General features: G+C 34.6%; 1 protein-coding gene and 1 pseudogene across 1 annotated transcript in view; one reads left to right on the top strand and one right to left on the bottom strand.

Moving 5' to 3' along the window:
• The window catches only part of LOC129520989 (ephrin type-A receptor 6-like), a 727,437-nt gene that overhangs the window by 441,774 nt on the left and 268,585 nt on the right, over nucleotides 1-17,078 (bottom strand).
• Nucleotides 16,404-16,942, top strand: LOC129521028 (NEDD8-conjugating enzyme UBE2F-like; annotated as a pseudogene).

Raw genomic sequence — 17,078 nt, 5'->3', positions numbered from 1 at the left:
CGAAGCTGATACTCAGACACTAGTGATATTCAGGTCCATACATTAGGTCTGAAAAGTTCTGATCTCCATTTGCTTGGGTAGCTCCCTTTGAAAACAATATACAGAAGTAGAAAATGATAGGCTGCTTTGACTCTAAGATTGTCCTTATTTTGTAGGGGACTCAAGGGAAACCTATTTTGCAAGAGTTTCAGATTATTGACGTTCCAGCATTAGAAACATCAGTGGATAAAAGTTACTACATAAAAATAAGTCCATAGACCAATGACCCAAATGCTATTTAAATTTGTAAAAAAATAAATTTATGTCATCAATACTTAGAAAAGTGAACTGTGAAAAGATTATATACTACTCAGCATCTTATTTTTTAAGATTTATTTATTCATTTATTTATGATAGAAAGAGAGAGAGAGAGAGAGAGAGAGAGAGAGAGAGAGAGAGAGAGAGGCAGAGACATAGGCAGAGGGAGAAGCAGGCTCCATGCAGGGAGCCCGACGTGGGACTCGATCCCGGGACTCCAGGATCGCGCCTTGGGCCAAAGGCAGGTGCTAAACCACTGAGCAACCCAGGGATCCCCATGCTACTAACCATGTTATTAACAGTTTGATATTTACTAATAATAATTTTTAAATTGTGTGTTTCTCAGATGAGTAAGAGTCCGAGCTTATATTCAGCCAGTACCCACTAGTACAACATTGCAGGTTGGTAAAGTGTGAAGTATCCTCTAAATACCTGATATCTGCACTACAAGTTACCACTTGGCTACACTGGTGTCTATACTGGTTTCTCTTTTACTAACTTCTCCAAGATCCAGCAAATAACCTTGGCATAGAAGAAGGTGTCAAGATGCTACTACTGTACACAGCATCTATTCAGTACTTTTTTGGCTATAAAACATATTGGATGCACCCTTGGAAAGTGCTGTGCTAAACCATCAGCAATCCTTTCCCCAAATTTTCTTAGTGTCTGGCATGTTACAGATAGATAGATAGATTTTGCTTTTAGCTAAGACCATTTCCATATGTAATGTTGAACAAACCAATGTTGATGGCATGAGCTGGTGTTTAGCATTTGGGGGAATCCAGGGACACAGACACTGGGAAGAGATGTTAGGGACTGACAATCAAAGCAAAAAGGGATGGAGAAAACCCGGTGCTCTCCCAAGCAGACATGAAGATCGAAGGTGGGGAATTATCCAGAAGAGCAGAAAAACAGAGAAGTTAAAAGTAGAACAAAGGCAGAGAGAACAAAAACAAACCCAAAATGTGTTCCAGGAAATCTGTTCCCATTAGATGAGGAGATGTGAAAAACAAGACTGGCAGAAATGAAGCGGGAAAGTACATGCTGGCCAAGCAGCAAGAGTTCAGGCATACATCTCCGAGACTTGACAGACCTGGCCAACAGAACAGCACCAGGTATCCAAGAATAGAGACAGAGTGAGTCCCGGAAAGGCTGAATAAGATCCTTGATTAATATGTGCCAAAAAAGGCTGATAAGATCAATTGTCCAGGGTGGGGGGATGGGGTAACTGGGTGATGGGCACTGAGGAGGGCACTTGATGGGATGAGCACTGGGTGTTTTACTATATACTGGCAAATTGAATTTAAATTTAAAAATGTAAAAAAACAAAAACAAAAAAGGCAATTAAAAAAATCAATTGTCCAGCAAGTTACAGTGACTGAAATTCCAGTATGAACTTAAAAATCACATGAACTTCAACTCAAATCCTAGGGCTTCCACTTACAAATTTATGACCTCAGAAGTGACATAACATCTCTGAACATATTTCCTGACCTGAAAAATGTTTTAATCGGAAATAAGGCAAGAGGAATTGCTAAATTGCCTTGGACTGGTTAGTATTCAATCAATAAAAGCTATGCCAATAATTATTGCATTGAATAGTCAGGAGACTTCATCATCAGATCCTCTGGTATCCTGCTAGTTAAAACTCCATTTTGGTCTGACGGGAATGAACATAGGTGAGTACTTGTTACTATTATCTGAGATGAAGTTCTGATGAAATAGCCAACACATTCCACTTTAATACGCAGACCCTTGCAATGAGAATCCATTTGTACCATGGTATTCAGGTGAAAAAATAACTTCAACATTTTAGTTTTCCATTTCCTAAATCAATTAAATCTAGCTCAGAATACCCTGACCACCTGGCAGGCTCTTTCCCCTTTGTTAAGGTCATAAAGTATCTCTGGTTTCTTACATAGTCCAGAAACCTTGGGAAAAGAGATGGATTTTAAGTTCAACTGAGATTTTCTTTTTTTTTTTTTTCTTAACTGAGATTTTCATTATCCCTGTCTTTTTAGTCTAATCATCTTGCCCATTTTATTAGGGTAAATTTAGTCAATGTACTGAATTTACTATTATTCCCAAACTCCTGAAGTTGAGGCACAGTTTTCAGAAATATACCTCTATTAGAAATATCTCCATGAAGCTCCTACAGTCTCTGCTGCAGACACTCCATGCACAGATGCTCCTGCACCATGATCCTCAATTTTCAAAAAGCCACCTCATCTAGGGCCAGCACAATTCTTGTTCTTTTAAGCATGCAGGTCTTTTTCTTCCCAAAGATTAGACATCTCTAGAAAGAGCCATTAAACTTTTGCCCCTTGGCAAGGGCAGTGCCTGCATAGATAGCAAGGCTCCTTTGTGACATGCCCACAGGAAAACAAAAAAGTCTGGATGTACACTGCTTTGCAGTGATCTAAAAAGCCACGAGTCCCATTCTTCCATTAATAATTCCACAGTATTTAATTGCTTTTAAAATAATTCTACAAACATACAATTTGATGACAGGCTAAAATTGAAGCTTTTTAAAAAGAGGATAGTATACTCTTTAGATATGAAAATTAATAATTCATTAAAATGTATTCATTAGAATAAAAAATTCCTCATGTATAAAATCTTTTGATTTTTCTCTATGGTATAAATATATTCAATGATTGCTATTTAAATAGATATTTAAATCTTTAGGATGTTAAAAATATTCAATAATATAGCCAATGAATTTTAAAAAATAACTGCCAATATAGGTATATGTATATATATGTATGGCTATGTGTCCGTGCATATATTTATATTTATATTTCCTAGTAAGCCGGTGTAACTTAATACCTTTTCCATTTTCTAAGTGTATCACTAAGGAGCGTAGGACAATAAATTTGATATTGTACAACTAAACTAAAAACTTGACAAATTATATATAAAGTTTAATACTATAAATTCAATATTGTTTATAATCAATGAATTTCACAATCTCTTTTTAATAAGTTCAGTACAGACAAAACTATAATTTGAGGAATGCTTGTTTGGTACATAAGTAGAGTTGAATATAAACACTGAAAAAGAAGAGACCTTTTGTTACACATAGAAGTATTAAGCTTCAGCATGAAGAAGATAATATTATAGCTCAAGATTTTAAGTTACTACATATTAATTTTGCATTAATCCAGTAATTTCCAAAGAATTAAAATAATTGTAATTTATAATGTCATCATATAAATAAGTTGCCAAATGGGAATTTTATCTCAATTTCAAAGAGAGGACTTGATTTATTTATATGAAAGAAATATATTCAGTCTAGCTAACTAAAAAGAGATGAAAAATATTTTAAGAAATCAAAATCAAATCAAAGCTCAATTGTGTTTCTGAATCCTACAATAAATAGTAAAGTGTAAATGTAACAGAAACAACAAATCCGGTCATGTTCAAGTCATACTATCACTCTGTTTTACCTGTTTTGCAAGTAAATTTGTTTTGATAATATTCAGATGGTCTATAAATGAGAAGTAAATCTGTGAAATATATTAAGCTATCAACAAGTACTATGACATCTGACTCATATAAGGCATATATCAAGGAACACTGGATACTCCTTAGTACACTCAAAGCAACTTGCTTAAGGTCATATGCAGCCATTTTGTTAAAGAATCACTCTGCATGAGCAAGTTGGCCATGCGTTTGCTATGTCACTTGATGTTTACAGCATCATTACATCAAGTTTGACACAAATTTTATGACTCAGTTTGTCAAAGTTCTTTAACTCCATCACTCAAACGATCACTTTCTGAGAGTAAAAGAGAGTTGGCAAGTAGAGGACATATATTTCCTAAGACTGAGTTTGTGAAATTATGTTTAAAAATAGAATTAAGCTTTCATATTCTGACTGTACATATAACTTGTGCAAATTGCTGTATGGGGAAATAAACATTTCTTTATAAAATTTAGATGTATTTGGTCATATTATGCCAAGTACCAGAATGTTATAGAGTGTTACTAGAAGGCATTCAAAGTAGAATATTTCAAAGCAATCATGTCTCTTGTGATCTTAAAATATTTTAATGGTAAACTGGTACTATTGATAAAGCTTTAAAGTGAAAAAGTATTTCTTTGTAATTATTCAAATCATGAAATGTATTATTTTGCTAATGACTTTAAGAGCTTTCTTAACTATCTTTAGATTTACAAGTGGTCTTTGAGATATTTAAATAAATAAGGTTTTAAAATAATTAGAGCCAAGAAATGTGGTATGTACAGTATTTCCACACTTACTGTATCATTATCACATATTTATCCAGTAGTCATGAGCACATGAAACTATGTTAGACACTATGGAGTTACTGTCATCTACTTCAGAAAATCTATGCTCTAGAGCATCTTCTGAACTAATAAAAGATTTTTTTAAATGCTATAGTCAAATTGTCTATATAGAGAGCAACATAAATTAGATTAAGAAATGGAATTTTAAATTAGAATAAAAGAATTTACAATAAAAAAAGAAGACAGGACAGTTTTCCAGACAGAAATAGAAAAACTATTTTATATTATAAAATAGAAACTCTCAAAATACACATAAATAAGGACAGAGAAAGCACAAATCACATAATTGGAACTAACTGGGAGTAGTTGGGAAAGTTTTCTGAATGAATATTATTTGGAAAAGCAAATGACTGGCAAACAAACAGAGGAATTTCAGACAGCAAGAATGATAACTGTAAAGAATGAAGGATGTCTAGACAAATTTAAAATGTAGCCCTCAGTTGCATTAGACTCAGTGACAAAACAAGCTTGTGCAGAAGGCAAAGGCAGAGAACTATCCACAGAAAAGCTAGTTTCTAATATACTAATGAAAAATTGGAAGAGCTTTTTGTGTTACTTAAGGGCAGTGAAGAAGTGAGTGAGTGTGTGAGAATGAGTGTGTATGTGTGTACACTGTATAAGAACTATACAGAGGGACGCCTGGGGGCTCAGTTGTTGAGCATCTGCCTTTGGCCCAGGGCGTGATCCTGGAGTCCCGGGATCGAGTCCCACATCGGGCTCCCTGCATGGAGCCTGCTTCTCCCTCTGCCTATGTCTCTGCCTCTCTTGGTGTCTCTTATGAATAAATAAATAAATAAAATCTTTAAAAAAAGAACTATACAGAGAATGAACGATACCCTGAAAAAAGTCAGATATTCAGCTCGGCCATTTTTGTTGTGAATGATGAAAAGAAATTTAGCAATTGATGTTATGCAATGGATGAAAAGTAGGATAAAATTTCTTCCTTAGGGAAGCCTGGGTGGCTCAGCGGTTGGGCACCTGCCTTCAGCTCATGTCCTGATCCTGGAATCTGGGATCCAGTCCAACATCGCTCCCTGCAAGGACACTGCTTCTCCCTCTGCCTATGTCTCTGCCTCTCTCTCTCTTTGTCTCTCATGAATAAATAAATAAATAAATCTTTAAAAAAATTTTTTCTTCCATAGGGGTACTATAGATTAAAAAAAGGAGAGTTACTATAATGAATTAATTTCTTTCTCCATACTATAAATACAATAGGGTCTTTTGTGTCTAGGTTAAATACATATATGTCAAAAACATCCATATATTTTTTAAGAACTTTAATGAAAAACATCATTTCTATCTAAACCCTTGAAGAGCATTTCAAAGTTTGACATGCATCTGTCAAGACATTTTTATATCAGTTTATACCAACTACACCTAACACACACATACAATTTCTATTTGGAACAAAAATGGATTTATACTATTTACGTTACTTGTTTTTTCACTTTGCTCCATATCATGGACAGTTTTCAACCTCAGATTTACCTTGTTTTTTTGTTGTTGTTGTTTGTTTTTGTTTTTACTGGCTGAACAGAATTCAGTGTATACATGTACAATGGTTTACTTACTTTTCTTTCGAGAAATTCTTAGATTTTTTTCATTTAACTATCACAAATATTGATTCTGTGATTATATTTATGTATCTATATTTGAAAGTTTGTGTGAGCATGACTGTTGAATAAATTTAAAAGTGGAAAAGCTGGAAATTTATATTTGAAAGAAAGATTTAAAGTGGTGGTAAACTTTCACTCATGGGTAGTACTGAATATAAGTATAGATTTTGGTTGAAGGAAAACATTCAGGAACAGAAAGAAGACCCGAGAATTATGAACATAATTATACCTGAATAAAAGCACTATAGAGAAAGGTGGCAGGCAGAAATTCAAAAGTAAGAAGTTAAAGATAAATCTTGTTATGCCATTTATCTTAAGTTTTGTAGAAGTAATATAAGTGATAAACATAATAAGTTTGTGATTTGAAAAAGATAAGTGACCAGGAAGCAAATTCTAAAGAGAGCCAAAATTGACAACTGGATAATGGCCTTCAATTATTAAAAGTTAATAGTCTTTATTCTTAGAAAGAAGTGCCTGTTGGGAGGGAGGTGATACTGAAATCAGCCATAAGATCACTGTCACATTAAGGAATAATTTTATAAAGACTCATGATGAAAATATAAATCAGGAATGGCCAGGCAGAGATAGAGAAGTAGAAGTAGAAACATGTTTCAAAAAAGTATGGCAATGGAGGAAAGTAGATTTGACACAGCATCTATCTTCATAAAAGACACTTGTTGAAATAAATTAAAGGAGATTAAGCACAAAATAATTGTTAATTCTCATGACATGAATTAGTTGGGCTTGAAATGATTTGCTCTCATGTGGTAGATCGGAGTCATAGAATGCAATATTAAATTAGAATGGACAAAAAAGGATTTGGAGATATTTTATTATAGGTCATAAAGCCAAAGCATTTTCTTTTTAAAAAAAGATTTTATTTATTTATTCATGAGAGACGCAGAGAGAGGCGGAGGGCGAAGCAGGCTCTATGCAGGGAGCCCGATCTGGGACCGCGGGATCACACTCTGAGCTGAAGGCAGATGCTCAACCCCTGAGCCACCCATGTCCCTTCAAAGCATTTTCTAATTCAAATATTTGTAACATGAGAAGAAAAGTGAGGCAGTGGGAGCTGTTAAATTTTACCAGACTGCTCTAAACCATACAGTTATAGAAGACTATAAACTTTAACATTGACTACATTTTTAAAAATGTGAAAAAAGCTGTTGGTCAATACTGAATAAATTTAATGGTATGCATTGGCAGTTTTGACAGAAGATGAAAGAAGAAATAAGCATGCTTACTGATCATGCCACATCCCAAAGATTAAAGTAAGTTTTCATGAGTATTTTTGTTTTATACGTGTTACATGCATGGTCACCCATTCTCATAAACAATTGACAGATTCTGAAAAAAATCAAAAAGCATGAATAGAATTTTATACTAATGTGACAAGTTGTAAATTTATTGTGTTGAAATTGAATACAGGTTTTCTAAATTAAAGTTTTAAAAGGACTGTATGCATGGCCAACACCGTAACAATATATAATACTGATAAATGAAAGCAGGGGAAAAATTGTATATAGCTGATGAACTGATACTACAAACAGTTTAAAGATGGTAAAAAGTACCAGAAAACAGACTCTTAACTATAGTGGATGAACTGAGGCTTACTGGAAGGGAAGGAGATGGGGGGGTAGAAAGGGGGATGGATTGAATGGGTGATGGAGATTAAGGAATGAACTTCTGATGAGCACTGGGAGTTGCAGGTAAGTAATGAATTACTAAATTCTACTCCTGAAACTAATATTACACTGTATGTAAACTAACCAGAAGTTAAACAAAAACTTGAAAGAGAAAAAAAACAGTAATAGCTAAATATTAAAAAAAAGTAATTTACATTTAGCGAATCTTTTTAGTATTATATATATGAGACTATACACATTATGATAATTATCATTATGTACATTATAATTATGAATATGTAATTATACATAATTATTAAAAATCAAATGAAATAAATAATGTAAACTATTTTCTGCTTTCTACATAGGTTGAACCCCATATTTAATATATGAAGTTTTTATAATATTTTATATTTTTCAAATACTAAAAGGTAATATGTGCTCATTTTGAAAGTTGAAATAATATATAAAATGTGGAATAAATTACATAACATCCCTATACAAAAGGGTAAACAGCTAATGTGTTGATTTTTTTTCCAGAATTTCTGATGCAAATTTTAACATATCATTATAGGTTTATATATAAATTTTGTTATCTAAAATTTTCTTTGATCAGGAAGTAGGCAGTGTTTTCTAATAATATTATTTTAAAAATATGATTTTAATGGATGTGTGCAAACTTCATAATTTTGATACATGATCTATTTTGGACACCTAAATAATTTCCTTTTTAAAAATAATATTACAGTAAGCCTAAGTTCTAAACTCTATGTGTGCATATATCTTTAGAGTAGAAGTGGAATCCCATGGTCAAAATATACGAACTAATGAAGATCTCTAGCTATCCTGGAACAGATCTACACTGTCCGAAAATCATTATTTCAATGCCTACTCATTAGAAATGTATAAGTGTATTAGTTCTGCCCAGAAATAAAACCAGAATCATTTAGAAAACATGCATTAGTTTAAAAAGGAAAAGTACTTATCTCAATAGGGATTAATTTATATTCAATTATAGTGAATTTGAGAATTTTTATTATGCACACTAGCTGCTTTTATGTTTTTTAAGTTTGTTTGAACTACCTGTATTTGTCTTTTGTCTGATTTTTGATTGGGAAAGTAGTGTTTTAAAATGGTTTATTAGAAGTGCCTGGGTGGCTCAGCGGTTGAGCGTCTGCCTTGAGCTCAGGACGTGTCCCCAGGGTCCTGGGATCGAGCCTCGCAGGGAGCCTGCTTCTCCCCCTGCCTGTGTCTGCCTCTGTGTGTGTGTCTCATGAATGAATGAATAAATAAAATAGTTTGTTAAAGCTGTTGTTTACATATTTAAATCTTTAACTCTTCATCTGTTAAGTTATAATTTATTTTTAACTGTTTAAGATTTATTTATTCAATAATATCTGCTGAAATCCTGATCAGATCAAGAGTATTCTGAATTCTGCTTCTTAGATATATAGATATAGATATATAAGGCTGCATTATTCGTAAAATGTGGCACATAGTACACACTGGTAAATTAATTTACCCTTTGTAATAAAAGTAAAAAGGGAGAAATACAGGTACCTGTTCACTATACATATTACATGTTTTTTATAATAAATGTTAAATTGAATATCTTTAGTCTTCATTCAAGCATAGAAAAATGTAAGTTAAAGTGCTACCGATTTTCTAAAAGCTAGACCTATTATTATTTTTTATTTTTTATTGGAGTTCAATTTGCCAACATATAGCATAACACCCAGTGCTCATCCTGCCAAGTGCCCCCCTCAGTGCTCATCACCCAGTCATTATGGTATCATTCATTTGGGGAATATAGACCTATTATTATTGCCTTTAAAATTGTGGCACAAAACCTAGAAACCACATTAAACATTCAAATACTGCTGAAGTAAAAATAGAACCCACAAAAATGAAAGTTCAAGTGAAAACTTGGGAAAAAAAATGGAACATGTGGCATGTAATTACCAAGTTTTCCAAACATATACATCAATATTATCTTTATTTTTAAATGAGAAAAAAATTCAAACAGGGAAGAACAACACAGATTTAAAACATCATGTTTCATACTCTGTATGTTACAATTCTGTTTGGCTCTTCTTGATTATGTATAATTTAAGCCTCTCAGAATTGTTTAATTCCTCCCTCTCTATACTAATATAATTCCTATATTTTGTATAGTTTTCTGAAAATTAAGGAAAAAGTTTCCTCTTTTCCCTCCCAAAGCTGCAGAAAAGACTATTCTACATCATAAAATATGTCCTGACAACATGGTATATTAAGAACATCCCCAAAATGTCTATTGTACTCTCTAGTTCATTATGTAGATATGTATGAAAATGTATAATCCTGTTCTGTTACCAATCACTATACAGAACTCGGATGTTTTATCTGAGAACCATTTTTAGATAGAATTCAGAGAATGACGTGAGTAATATAACGTAAAGGAAATTTCCAAAAGTTTGCAACTCCACTTTATTGCTTTCCATCAATTGTTGATCCCAGTAATCATATTTATGTGTTTCCTTAAAGGTGTAAGAAAGAAATAAAAGCTCTGAGATTTTTCTTCTTTTTTGCATAAAATTAAAATAAATCCTGTGACTCCACTGGAGTCATCACTCAAATGAGGAGTGTGAAAATCTTTGTTTTACTTAAATTAACAGAAAAAATCTCAAGATCACACTCCTACTTTTAAAAATGAAAACACTAATTAAACCACCATTTTAAATTAACAAGTTATTCAAGAATAAGACATAAACATAGTGTCTAAAGGTTGCTTAAAGTATGGGAAAACAAGCACTCTAATACTGCTCTTAGGGTCTAAATTGCTGTCAAATTCTGGAAGAACAAACTGGAAATATCAAAAGCTAAAAGGTATTTATTCACCGATATAGCAATTACAATTTCACTAATATTCTACACATGCAATCAAACAAGTGCACAAAGACAAGTGTGTTGATTTTTTTTTATATCTGCAATGGGAAGGAGAAAAAAGGAAACAACCTAAATGCCCATCAAGAGGGACACTGGCAAAACAAATGACACCTTCATAAAATGCAACATGGAATATACTGTACATATGGAAAGGAATCCAAGTTTAAAATGTATGTATTTATACATAATGTGCTTCAATTCACATAAATGATTATGTATTTTTCACATATCAAGAAAAATTAAGAATAGGCAAATGAATGAAGTACGTGAACAATTATAGAAAAATATAAATGGCCAATAAACATGTTGAAAACACAGTTTGCTAGGATTCAAATAAATGTAAGTTAATCTAATAGATATTGATTTTTCCATTTCTGAATCTGGCATACATTTTGCTTTAAAATATTAATTTACACATTTACCAAAGAGGAGGCAAGTTTGCTTATGCACAAATGGATTATTAATAGCCGTAATCTTTCCTATATACACTTATATGTGCATAGAGTATATCCCAAAGGACAGTCAAAAAAAATCTGAGCAATTTTTATTTCTATGAAAGAGATACAGGGTCATATGAAAGTGAAAGAGAAATCCTTTATTTACAATATGCCCTTCTGAATTATTTGGGTTTTATAAAGAGGTGTTATTACTAACACTGTAAAAAATTCCTTTCTAAAAGTTTAATCGCCATGATATTAACAGAAATTATTAGATGTAGCTCTCCCTGGCCAAAGTAAAGTAACATCTTTCTTTTTTTTATTTTTTTATTTTTATTTATTTATGATAGTCACAGAGAGAGAGAGAGAGAGAGAGAGAGAGAGAGGCAGAGACACAGGCAGAGGGAGAAGCAGGCTCCATGCACCGGGAGCCCGACGTGGGATTCGATCCTGGGTCTCCAGGATCGCGCCCTGGGCCAAAGGCAGGCGCCAAACCGCTGCGCCACCCAGGGATCCAAGTAACATCTTTCTAACACAGTAAGATTAGTGGCATAAATGTTCCCAAAGCAGAATCCACCGTGTGGCAAAATCTCTAAAGTTTCTTTCCAGGAATAAGAGGACGCTGTCTTTCCTGGTCCCCTTGCTACCTTAGTTGGTTCAGGATGCTATAAAAGAATAGCATAGACTGGGTGGCTTTTTATCTCTTACAGTTCTGGAGGCTGGAAGGATGAGATCAAGGTGCCAGCACGGTCAGGCTCCTGGTGAGGGCCCTCTCCTGGTTTACAGACAGTCACCTTCCTGCTGAATTCTCAGATTTCTCAGAGAGAGAGGAGACCATTTCTCCTCTCTCTCTTTTCATAGAAGCACCAATCTCGTACATGAGGGATCCAGCTTCATGACATAATTACCCACCTCCCGAAGTCCCCACCTCCAAGTGCCATCACATTGGGGATTAGAGCTTCAACACAGGAATTTGGAGGAGTCACAAAACATTCAGTCCTGATCATATTTCTTCCTGTCTTTAATCTAAACATATGGTGATTATAGGAAGCTGAATAATAAGACTAAGTAAGTTAATTTTTCTCCTTCCTGATACCACCTGTTCTTGGGTGGTATTTGCCTTTAAGTGAAGGGATGAAGGGATCATTCTAATGGTTATAAATTCCAATTTGAATGTTAGAGACATTTGGGTTAGCCTTGATTTCAGGAAATAATTCTATATTCTTTTCTTTAAATCTCCTGTTTGACAGCCATTTTAAATATTCAGAAATAAAAATAGGCGGGGAACCTGGGTGGCTCAGTCAGTTAAGTGTCTCTGCCTTTAGCTTAGGTCATGATCCTCAAATCCTGGGATTGAGTCTGGCATCCAGCTCCCTGCTCAGCAGGGGGTCTGCTTCTACCTCAACCCGTTCCATCCCCCCAGCTTGTGATCCCTCTCCCTCTCCCTCTCTCTCATGTGCTTTCTCTCTCATGCTCAAATAAGTAAATAAAATATTTTTAAAAAATATTGGTTAAAAAAGAGATATAAAAATAGGCAATATTCCAAAAGAAACCCGATTATAGAGAAATTAAGGGAAAAGCTACAGCATTTTCAATATAGAAATTCTTTTCAGTTTACATGGCATTTGCAAAAAGAAATTTGGAATTGAGCGAATGAATGAGTTTGATGAAAGATACATAATTCAGTTGCCAAAGATTCTCTGTACTGATTCTGACGAGTCGGTAAAGGTAATCTCATACAGTAGATATAAAATCATACATGCATAGTTTCTTATTTTGGTTGCAAGTCTATATCACATGTGGTTAGGATCACCCTATGTAAAAGAGAAAGCATTCTTTCCTCATAAAAGGATAACAGAAGATAGGATAATAGAGGATGACACATCGCTTTACTATTTTGCAAGGAGTTACAGGGCTTTTGATGTCAAAGTTAATCTGAAGCCTGGAGTGGAAGACCCATATGTTGTGGGCAAACCACACATCAGAGAAGGTTCCTGAACCCAAGAAAAAAATTCATGGTTAATTTAAGTGCAGACTGGCTCCCTTCCCAATGGGAAAATTTAAGGTCAGATTAATTAGTGTTTGATAACAGTTCACATTCAGGCAACAAGCTGCCCCTTGTGGGCAAATTGTTTCCTAAATTTTTTCCCACATTGCCTGTGGTAATTTATATAAAAATAAATTATTTGCAAGTTACTTTAATCATTAATAAACTTGTTCTATCTATAACTCTAATAACTAACAAAATATTTTTAAATTATTCCAGTTATTTATTACCTAAACCATGATTCTCAATTAATTTCTGTCCCTTCACTATTTAGTTTCTTATGGCTGCTGTAGCAGAGTACCAAAACCTGGGGTGGCTTAAACAACAGAAATATATTGTCTCACAGTTCTAGAGACTAGAAGTTCAAAATCAAGATGTCTGAAGGGTTAGTTCCTTCTAAGGGCTATAAGGAACAATCCATTCTATGCCTCCCTCTCAGATATTTGGCTTATAGACAGTGTTTTCCTTGTATGTTCACACTGTCTTCCTTCTCTGTGTCCAAATCCTTTTTCTATAAGAACATGGGTCATACTTGATTAAGGTCCATCCTAATGATCTCATTTTAACTTGATCCTTTGCAAAGATCCTATTTCCAAATCAGGTCATATTCACATGTAATAGAGGTTAGGACTTCATCATCTTTATGTGGGATGCAATTCAACCCATAACAGTCCCTAAAGGTCAAAGAGGAAAGAAACTCCTATAAATAACATCATTTACTTCAATTATTTTTATTGTAGGAATAGAGAATCATAGGGAGTGAAAACAGCATAAGCCAAAAAGCATTAATAGTGTACATGTGAAGTTTGTAAAGACTGGAATAGGTTATTATAAACCACAATACCTACTCAGGAAAGTCTCCCCACCTTGTTGGAATCACCAACAAAGAGTAGATCTAATCCCATTTTTCTAGTGAGAGATGCCTAAATTAATGATGGGGTACTTGGGAAGTATAATTGTCATAATCACTTTTTAAAAGCCTAGACTACCAAAGTTAGTTCTATCAATTGATGGTAAATGTCTTATAGTGTCTCATTATGTCAGTTAAAACATATCACTTATTTATTTTATTAATAAATTATATTTGACAGATGATTTTGAGATCATTTTCAGTGTCCCAGACATTGGTAAGGCACTGTGTACACAAAGATACATTGATCATCTTCTCTCCCCTAAGCAAAATTATAGCTTGAGTTATTGAGCCTATCCAGAATACCTGTTTTCCTACAAAGGTAACTTGGAGCAATAGCTCTCAAACTGTTTTCTATTATGACATACATGCAAGGTACTCCTACTATGCACAAAATATTCCCAGAAACGTATATAAATTATTTTTAAAAGGTCAAAAAATTTTAGGGTAAAAAACACTACAGTAATTCAAAATCATTATATTAATGTCCTGAGAAATAGTCACTAATGCTATACTGATTCTTGTAATGCCTTTTCTTCTCCCAACAGGAATATGTGAGTGATATTACAGAGATAACATTGTTAGCACTACAATATTTTACAAGAAAATCATTCATAAATAACAATAATTTATTATTAACACTACACTGCTGATACAGACAAACCAGTGTACCAATAGTCAAGGTTGATTTCCCCTGTTTCAGAGAAGACAGTGCTTTGGTAGCCTCCATGACCTTCTCCAAACCCAGTTCTTCCAATTCCAAGTCCTCTTCTCTCACATAGCAGCCCCATTTTAGGAAAATGATGTATATTGTGAATTCACTTAGCCAAACACACTGCCAGTTATAAAATACTGAATACACATTATTTAATTTGTTCGTATTAAGTGATATTTATTCAGTGTGTTATTCAAGGCCCTCGTATCCACCCTTCTAGAATTATATGGTTGTCAAGAGATATACACAATATACAAACAAGCATATATGACAAAGGCAAACTTAGCGAAAGATATAGGCTCTGAAGAAAACCAAGAGATATAATGGAGTGAGTAATGGGGTAGGAGAAAAGCTCTTTTAGATCAGACAGTCAAGGAAATTTTACTGACATGTGGTCTTAGATAAGAATGATGATTGCCAATCACACTACATCTGCAGCAGAGCATTGCAGGAAGGGGTAAGAGCAAGAACAAGACCACATAGCCTGTAAAAACTAGGGATGTTAGACAAACAGAAGAAGGATGCACTCCTTAGAAACACCATTATTATTATTATATATAGAAAAAACATTATTAGCGCATACTTTCTTTTTTTCTCATTTTGCAATTAAAATGTGTAAGATGGAAGACATTAGCTTCCCTTCCTGAATTTGAAGCCCCAGAAACTATGACCTATATCTTGTTTATATTTGTATTTATGATGCAACGTGATATTACCTAATGTGTAGCAAACACTGAATAAATATTTGAACAAATTTAACATTCAAGAGATTATATGATGTAAATTTATGATGTAGAGTTTGCTACTTAGGATTTTTGCTAAATCAGATGGACACTGGTGGTCAGCATAAATTAAATGCACACTTTTGAAATTTATTGAATTTGAAGAAAAGTGGAAGAAGCATAATTATTTACTGAAAGTAACTGAGGAAAAAAAAGAAAGAATTCCAAAATGAGGATGGACTATACGGAAGAAATGTCTTCAGTATAGAGAACTCTATAGTGTTAAACGCCATTCTGAGATATCCTGATACAAAAAAAACAAAGGCAAACTTTCCCTCTTGGCCTATTAAACTGCTAAACTAAGTCTCTGCTCCATATTCTTTCTTTTCAAATTTGAATTATCTGGTGATAATTCTTTTATTGTAATCCCTGGGTCAGTCTGCCTACTGCACTGATTCGAGCATACTCCAGAAAACATTTAGAGGCCAGATATGTAAAAACTTCATATTCAAATGAGTTTCATTAAAACTAATGAAAATGGAGACACATCCTTGTAAGGAATCTAACACCCTAAAATTTCTACGGTCCCTACATATCTGACTGCATATGCTGAGAAGACTCCAAGAAGTAAGTTTACACGAAATGTATGAAAAAGCAGGAGCCACGGACAACTGTTTAGATCAGGTAAGCCTGTGTCCTTCTCTTGTGTCTTATCAACAGAAACCCATCCCACTGGCCGGGGCCAGTGCAGCTGGCACCTGTCTCGGGGTGCCCAGGGTAAAGGTAGCAGTGATGCTGACGCTGACTAGCAAGCTGGGCAGATGGTCTCCTGGACATCAGCCACAGCCTCTGACTCCACCCGGAGGGTGTCCGTATGTGGCACGCTGCTCGTTAAAGAGGCTGTGGAGCTTGAAGCAAATTGACGTGTACATGTAAGGTGCATTTTCCTGATCCAAACAAGATCCACTGCTTTCAGCTAACTGCAACCCCAGAGGAGTGTTCCTATCTGGGTGGAAAATTTCAGTTGGAAACAGAGGTTCCTGATGCCTACAACATGGGGACTCCCAAAGTGAAATGCCTGCAGGGTCTGGCACCCCAACATCCCAGAGACAGGTGACACATGTCTAAGTTTACTGAGAGAACATTCCATGGCTGGGCTCCCATAGGGACATTATAGGATGTTGTTTGGGGATTAAGCTCTTTGTTTACTGATCTTTTGAATTTTGATGATCTGCTGAATACTGAATATTGAAGCTGTGGAACATCACCAGAGGGACAAGGAGGACTTCGGGAATAAAGTGGAAGACTACATTAGGTGTTATGCCAGATGACAGGAGGAGGAGACGGTGGGGCTGTGGACTGCATGTTGTAGGCTTGTCTCCAACCTCAACCAAGAGGGAGCCTTGAGCTCCCCTCAGACCCAGAGGGTCATCCACATCCTGTGACAATGCTGTCCTGAAGAAGAAC

The sequence above is a fragment of the Nyctereutes procyonoides genome, unplaced genomic scaffold (genome assembly GCF_905146905.1).
Source record: "Nyctereutes procyonoides isolate TBG_1078 unplaced genomic scaffold, NYPRO_anot_genome, whole genome shotgun sequence".
Classification (NCBI taxonomy): domain Eukaryota; kingdom Metazoa; phylum Chordata; class Mammalia; order Carnivora; family Canidae; genus Nyctereutes; species Nyctereutes procyonoides.
The sequence above is the reverse complement of the archived record's forward strand: the minus strand, read 5'-3'. Positions and strand labels throughout refer to the sequence as shown.